Source organism: Phyllobates terribilis, unplaced genomic scaffold, assembly GCF_046119375.1.
Source record: "Phyllobates terribilis strain yellow unplaced genomic scaffold, ASM4611937v1 Scaffold_8__6_contigs__length_399053987, whole genome shotgun sequence".
Classification (NCBI taxonomy): Eukaryota; Metazoa; Chordata; class Amphibia; order Anura; family Dendrobatidae; genus Phyllobates; species Phyllobates terribilis.
Genome location: NW_027362768.1, coordinates 35,152,961 through 35,161,365, shown reverse-complemented (window position 1 = coordinate 35,161,365; position 8,405 = coordinate 35,152,961).

Below are 8,405 nucleotides of genomic sequence, written 5' to 3'. Positions count from 1 at the left end.
GTTTTGGGCCTTTGGTATCTAAAAAAAAAGCAGTTTGAGTGTGTCGCTCACTGTTCAGCCGCAAATATCTCTACTTAAAAACGTGTGGTATACCCCAGTAAACAATAACTGTGGTTTTGCCATCCCATGGTAAAAAATCTCTATTATTCAGCTTTTGGTAGTTTTTTCCGTAAAGAAAAACAGTAGTGTCTCCTGACTGTTGTGACACAAAAATATATCTGTTGAAAATAGTCTTGTGTAGGCCCGACATCCCAGTGTGGTTTTGCAGTTCCATGGGTCAAATCGCTGTACTATCCACTTTTGGGCCTTTAGTATCTAAAAAAAAAGCAGTTTGAGTGTGTCGCTCACTATTCAGCCGCAAATATCTCTATTTAAAAAAGTGTGGTATACCCCAGTAAACAATAACTGTGGTTTTGCCATCCCACGGTAAAAAATCTCTATTATTCAGCTTTTGGTAGTTTTTTTCCTTAAAGAAAAACAGTAGTGTCTCCTGACTGTTGTGACACAAAAATATATCTGTTGAAGATAGTCTTGTGTAGGCCCGACATCCCAGTGTGGTTTCGCAGTTCCAAGGGTCAAATCGCTGTATTATCCAGTTTTAGGCCTTTGGTATCTAAAAAAAAAGCAGTTTGAGTGTGTCGCTCACTGTTCAGCCGCAAATATATCTATTTAACAAAGTGTGGTATACCCCAGTAAACAATAACTGTGGTTTTGCCATCCCACGGTAAAAAATCTCTATTATTCAGCTTTTGGAAGTTTTTTCCGTAAAGAAAAACAGTTGTGTCTCCTGACTGTTGTGACACAAAAATATATCTGTTGAAAATAGTCTTGTGTAGGCCCGACATCCCAGTGTGGTTGCGCAGTTCCACGGGTCAAATCACTGTACTATCCAGTTTTGGGCCTTTGGTATCTAAAAAAAAAGCAGTTTGACTATGTCGCTCACTGTTCAGCCGAAAATATCTCTATTTAAAAAAGTGTGGTATTCCCCAGTAAACAATAACTGTGGTTTTGCCATCCCATGGTAAAAAATCTCTATTATTCAGCTTTTGGTAGTTTTTTTCCTTAAAGAAAAACAGGAGTGTCTCCTGACTGTTGTGACACAAAAATATATCTGTTGAAAATAGTCTTGTGTAGGCCTGAAATCCCAGTGTGGTTTCGCAGTTCCACGGGTCAAATCGCTGTACTATCCAGTTTTGGGCCTTTGGTATCTAAAAAAAAAGCAGTTTGAGTGTGTCGCTCACTGTTCAGTCGCAAATATCTCTATTTAAAAAAGTGTGGTATACCCCAGTAAACAATAACTGTGGTTTTGCCATCCCATGGTTAAAAATCTCTATTATTCAGCTTTTGTTAGTTTTTTCCATAAAGAAAAACAGTAGTGTCTCCTGACTGTTGTGACACAAAAATATATCTGTTGAAAATAGTCTTGTGTAGGCACGACATCCCAGTGTGGTTTCGCAGTTCCACGGGTCAAATCGCTGTACTATCCAGTTTTGTGCCTTTGGTATCTAAAAAAAAAGCAGTTTGAGTGTGTCGCTCACTGTTCAGCCGCAAACATCTCTATTTAAAAAAGTGTGGTATACCCCAGTAAACAATAACTGTAGTTTTGCCATCCCACGCTAAAAAATCTCTATTATTCAGCTTTTGGTAGTTTTTTCCGTAAAGAAAAACAGTAGTGTCTCCTGACTGTTGTGACACAAAAATATATCTGTTGAAAATAGTCTTGTGTAGGCCAGACATCCCAGTGTGGTTTCGCAGTTCCACGGGTCAAATCGCTGTACTATCCAGTTTTGGGCCTTTGGTATCTAAAAAAAAAGCAGTTTGAGTGTGTCGCTCACTGTTCAGTCGCAAATATCTCTATTTAAAAAAGTGTGGTATACCCCAGTAAACAATAACTGTGGTTTTGCCATCCCATGGTTAAAAATCTCTATTATTCAGCTTTTGTGAGTTTTTTCCATAAAGAAAAACAGTAGTGTCTCCTGACTGTTGTGACACAAAAATATATCTGTTGAAAATAGTCTTGTGTAGGCACGACATCCCAGTGTGGTTTCGCAGTTCCACGGGTCAAATCGCTGTACTATCCAGTTTTGTGCCTTTGGTATCTAAAAAAAAAGCAGTTTGAGTGTGTCGCTCACTGTTCAGCCGCAAACATCTCTATTTAAAAAAGTGTGGTATACCCCAGTAAACAATAACTGTAGTTTTGCCATCCCACGCTAAAAAATCTCTATTATTCAGGTTTTGGTAGTTTTTTCCGTAAAGAAAAACAGTAGTGTCTCCTGACTGTTGTGACACAAAAATATATCTGCTGAAAATAGTCTTGTGTAGGCCCGACATCCCAGTGTGGTTTCGCAGTTCCAAGGGTCAAATCGCTGTATTATCCAGTTTTAGGCCTTTGGTATCTAAAAAAAAAGCAGTTTGAGTGTGTCGCTCACTGTTCAGCCGCAAATATATCTATTTAACAAAGTGTGGTATACCCCAGTAAACAATAACTGTGGTTTTGCCATCCCACGGTAAAAAATCTCTATTATTCAGCTTTTGGTAGTTTTTTTCCTTAAAGAAAAACAGGAGTATCTCCTGACTGTTGTGACACAAAAATATATCTGTTGAAAATCGTCTTGTGTAGGCCCGACATCCCAGTGTGGTTTCGCAGTTCCACGGGTCAAATCGCTGTACTATCCAGTTTTGGGCCTTTGGTATCTAAAAAAAAAGCAGTTTGAGTGTGTCGCTCACTGTTCAGCCGCAAATATCTCTACTTAAAAAAGTGTGGTATACCCCAGTAAACAATAACTGTGGTTTTGCCATCCCATGGTAAAAAATCTCTATTATTCAGCTTTTGGTAGTTTTTTCCGTAAAGAAAAACAGTAGTGTCTCCTGACTGTTGTGACACAAAAATATATCTGTTGAAAATAGTCTTGTGTAGGCCCGACATCCCAGTGTGGTTTTGCAGTTCCATGGGTCAAATCGCTGTACTATCCAGTTTTGGGCCTTTGTTATCTAAAAAAAAAGCAGTTTGAGTGTGTCGCTCACTGTTCAGCCGAAAATATCTCTATTTAAAAAAGTGTGGTATACCCCAGTAAACAATAACTGTGGTTTTGCCACCCCACGGTAAAAAATCTCTATTATTCAGCTTTTGGTAGTTTTTTCCGTAAAGAAAAACAATATTGTCTTCTGACTGTTGTGACACAAAAATATATCTGTTGAAAATTGTCTTGTGTAGGCCCGACATCCCAGTGTGGTTTCGCAGTTCCACGGGTCAAATCGCTGTACTATCCAGTTTTGGGCCTTTGGTATCTAAAAAAAAAGCAGTTTGAGTGTGTCGCTCACTGTTCAGCCGCAAATATCTCTATTTAAAAAAGTGTGGTATACCCCAGTAAACAATAACTGTGGTTTTGCCATCCCACGGTAAAAAATCTCTATTATTCAGCTTTTGGTAGTTTTTTTCCTTAAAGAAAAACAGGAGTATCTCCTGACTGTTGTGACACAAAAATATATCTGTTGAAAATCGTCTTGTCTAGGCCCGACATCCCAGTGTGGTTTCTCAGTTCCACGGGTCAAATCGCTGTACTATCCAGTTTTGGGCCTTTGGTATCTAAAAAAAAAGCAGTTTGAGTGTGTCGCTCACTGTTCAGCCGCAAATATCTCTACTTAAAAAAGTGTGGTATACCCCAGTAAACAATAACTGTGGTTTTGCCATCCCATGGTAAAAAATCTCTATTATTCAGCTTTTGGTAGTTTTTTCCGTAAAGAAAAACAGTAGTGTCTCCTGACTGTTGTGACACAAAAATATATCTGTTGAAAATAGTCTTGTGTAGGCCCGACATCCCAGTGTGGTTTTGCAGTTCCATGGGTCAAATCGCTGTACTATCCACTTTTGGGCCTTTAGTATCTAAAAAAAAAGCAGTTTGAGTGTGTCGCTCACTATTCAGCCGCAAATATCTCTATTTAAAAAAGTGTGGTATACCCCAGTAAACAATAACTGTGGTTTTGCCATCCCACGGTAAAAAATCTCTATTATTCAGCTTTTGGTAGTTTTTTTCCTTAAAGAAAAACAGTAGTGTCTCCTGACTGTTGTGACACAAAAATATATCTGTTGAAGATAGTCTTGTGTAGGCCCGACATCCCAGTGTGGTTTCGCAGTTCCAAGGGTCAAATCGCTGTATTATCCAGTTTTAGGCCTTTGGTATCTAAAAAAAAAGCAGTTTGAGTGTGTCGCTCACTGTTCAGCCGCAAATATCTCTATTTAAAAAAGTGTGGTATACCCCAGTAAACAATAACTGTAGTTTTGCCATCCCACGCTAAAAAAATCTCTATTATTCAGCTTTTGGTAGTTTTTTCCGTAAAGAAAAACAGTAGTGTCTCCTGACTGTTGTGACACAAAAATATATCTGTTGAAAATAGTCTTGTGTAGGCCCGACATCCCAGTGTGGTTTTGCAGTTCCATGGGTCAAATCGCTGTACTATCCAGTTTTGGGCCTTTGTTATCTAAAAAAAAAGCAGTTTGAGTGTGTCGCTCACTGTTCAGCCGAAAATATCTCTATTTAAAAAAGTGTGGTATACCCCAGTAAACAATAACTGTGGTTTTGCCACCCCACGGTAAAAAATCTCTATTATTCAGCTTTTGGTAGTTTTTTCCGTAAAGAAAAACAATATTGTCTTCTGACTGTTGTGACACAAAAATATATCTGTAGAAAATTGTCTTGTGTAGGCCCGACATCCCAGTGTGGTTTCGCAGTTCCACGGGTCAAATCGCTGTACTATCCAGTTTTGGGCCTTTGGTATCTAAAAAAAAAGCAGTTTGAGTGTGTCGCTCACTGTTCAGCCGCAAATATCTCTATTTAAAAAAGTGTGGTATACCCCAGTAAACAATAACTGTGGTTTTGCCATCCCACGGTAAAAAATCTCTATTATTCAGCTTTTGGTAGTTTTTTTCCTTAAAGAAAAACAGGAGTATCTCCTGACTGTTGTGACACAAAAATATATCTGTTGAAAATCGTCTTGTGTAGGCCCGACATCCCAGTGTGGTTTCGCAGTTCCACGGGTCAAATCGCTGTACTATCCAGTTTTGGGCCTTTGGTATCTAAAAAAAAAGCAGTTTGAGTGTGTCGCTCACTGTTCAGCCGCAAATATCTCTACTTAAAAAAGTGTGGTATACCCCAGTAAACAATAACTGTGGTTTTGCCATCCCATGGTAAAAAATCTCTATTATTCAGCTTTTGGTAGTTTTTTCCGTAAAGAAAAACAGTAGTGTCTCCTGACTGTTGTGACACAAAAATATATCTGTTGAAAATAGTCTTGTGTAGGCCCGACATCCCAGTGTGGTTTTGCAGTTCCATGGGTCAAATCGCTGTACTATCCACTTTTGGGCCTTTAGTATCTAAAAAAAAAGCAGTTTGAGTGTGTCGCTCACTATTCAGCCGCAAATATCTCTATTTAAAAAAGTGTGGTATACCCCAGTAAACAATAACTGTGGTTTTGCCATCCCACGATAAAAAATCTCTATTATTCAGCTTTTGGTAGTTTTTTTCCTTAAAGAAAAACAGTAGTGTCTCCTGACTGTTGTGACACAAAAATATATCTGTTGAAGATAGTCTTGTGTAGGCCCGACATCCCAGTGTGGTTTCGCAGTTCCAAGGGTCAAATCGCTGTATTATCCAGTTTTAGGCCTTTGGTATCTAAAAAAAAAGCAGTTTGAGTGTGTCGCTCACTGTTCAGCCGCAAATATATCTATTTAACAAAGTGTGGTATACCCCAGTAAACAATAACTGTGGTTTTGCCATCCCACGGTAAAAAATCTCTATTATTCAGCTTTTGGAAGTTTTTTCCGTAAAGAAAAACAGTTGTGTCTCCTGACTGTTGTGACACAAAAATATATCTGTTGAAAATAGTCTTGTGTAGGCCCGACATCCCAGTGTGGTTGCGCAGTTCCACGGGTCAAATCACTGTACTATCCAGTTTTGGGCCTTTGGTATCTAAAAAAAAAGCAGTTTGACTATGTCGCTCACTGTTCAGCCGAAAATATCTCTATTTAAAAAAGTGTGGTATTCCCCAGTAAACAATAACTGTGGTTTTGCCATCCCATGGTAAAAAATCTCTATTATTCAGCTTTTGGTAGTTTTTTTCCTTAAAGAAAAACAGGAGTGTCTCCTGACTGTTGTGACACAAAAATATATCTGTTGAAAATAGTCTTGTGTAGGCCTGAAATCCCAGTGTGGTTTCGCAGTTCCACGGGTCAAATCGCTGTACTATCCAGTTTTGGGCCTTTGGTATCTAAAAAAAAAGCAGTTTGAGTGTGTCGCTCACTGTTCAGTCGCAAATATCTCTATTTAAAAAAGTGTGGTATACCCCAGTAAACAATAACTGTGGTTTTGCCATCCCATGGTTAAAAATCTCTATTATTCAGCTTTTGTTAGTTTTTTCCATAAAGAAAAACAGTAGTGTCTCCTGACTGTTGTGACACAAAAATATATCTGTTGAAAATAGTCTTGTGTAGGCACGACATCCCAGTGTGGTTTCGCAGTTCCACGGGTCAAATCGCTGTACTATCCAGTTTTGTGCCTTTGGTATCTAAAAAAAAAGCAGTTTGAGTGTGTCGCTCACTGTTCAGCCGCAAACATCTCTATTTAAAAAAGTGTGGTATACCCCAGTAAACAATAACTGTAGTTTTGCCATCCCACGCTAAAAAATCTCTATTATTCAGCTTTTGGTAGTTTTTTCCGTAAAGAAAAACAGTAGTGTCTCCTGACTGTTGTGACACAAAAATATATCTGTTGAAAATAGTCTTGTGTAGGCCAGACATCCCAGTGTGGTTTCGCAGTTCCACGGGTCAAATCGCTGTACTATCCAGTTTTGGGCCTTTGGTATCTAAAAAAAAAGCAGTTTGAGTGTGTCGCTCACTGTTCAGTCGCAAATATCTCTATTTAAAAAAGTGTGGTATACCCCAGTAAACAATAACTGTGGTTTTGCCATCCCATGGTTAAAAATCTCTATTATTCAGCTTTTGTGAGTTTTTTCCATAAAGAAAAACAGTAGTGTCTCCTGACTGTTGTGACACAAAAATATATCTGTTGAAAATAGTCTTGTGTAGGCACGACATCCCAGTGTGGTTTCGCAGTTCCACGGGTCAAATCGCTGTACTATCCAGTTTTGTGCCTTTGGTATCTAAAAAAAAAGCAGTTTGAGTGTGTCGCTCACTGTTCAGCCGCAAACATCTCTATTTAAAAAAGTGTGGTATACCCCAGTAAACAATAACTGTAGTTTTGCCATCCCACGCTAAAAAATCTCTATTATTCAGGTTTTGGTAGTTTTTTCCGTAAAGAAAAACAGTAGTGTCTCCTGACTGTTGTGACACAAAAATATATCTGCTGAAAATAGTCTTGTGTAGGCCCGACATCCCAGTGTGGTTTCGCAGTTCCAAGGGTCAAATCGCTGTATTATCCAGTTTTAGGCCTTTGGTATCTAAAAAAAGAAGCAGTTTGAGTGTGTCGCTCACTGTTCAGCCGCAAATATATCTATTTAACAAAGTGTGGTATACCCCAGTAAACAATAACTGTGGTTTTGCCATCCCACGGTAAAAAATCTCTATTATTCAGCTTTTGGAAGTTTTTTCCGTAAAGAAAAACAGTTGTGTCTCCTGACTGTTGTGACACAAAAATATATCTGTTGAAAATAGTCTTGTGTAGGCCCGACATCCCAGTGTGGTTTCGCAGTTCCACGGGTCAAATCGCTGTACTATCCAGTTTTGTGCCTTTGGTATCTAAAAAAAAAGCAGTTTGAGTGTGTCGCTCACTGTTCAGCCGCAAACATCTCTATTTAAAAAAGTGTGGTATACCCCAGTAAACAATAACTGTAGTTTTGCCATCCCACGCTAAAAAAATCTCTATTATTCAGCTTTTGGTAGTTTTTTCCGTAAAGAAAAACAGTAGTGTCTCCTGACTGTTGTGACACAAAAATATATCTGTTGAAAATAGTCTTGTGTAGGACCGACATCCCAGTGTGGTTTTGCAGTTCCATGGGTCAAATCGCTGTACTATCCAGTTTTGGGCCTTTGTTATCTAAAAAAAAAGCAGTTTGAGTGTGTCGCTCACTGTTAAGCCGCAAATATCTCTATTTAAAAAAGTGTGGTATACCCCAGTAAACAATAACTGTGGTTTTGCCATCCCACGCTAAAAAATCTCTATTATTCAGCTTTTGGTAGTTTTTTCCGTAAAGAAAAACAGTAGTGTCTCCTGACTGTTGTGACACAAAAATATATCTGTTGAAAATAGTCTTGTGTAGGCCCGACATCCTAGTGTGGTTTCGCAGTTCCACGGGTCAAATCGCTGTACTATCCAGTTTTGGGCCTTTGGTATCTAAAAAAAAAGCAGTTTGAGTGTGTCGCTCACTGTTCAGCCGCAAATATCTCTATTTAA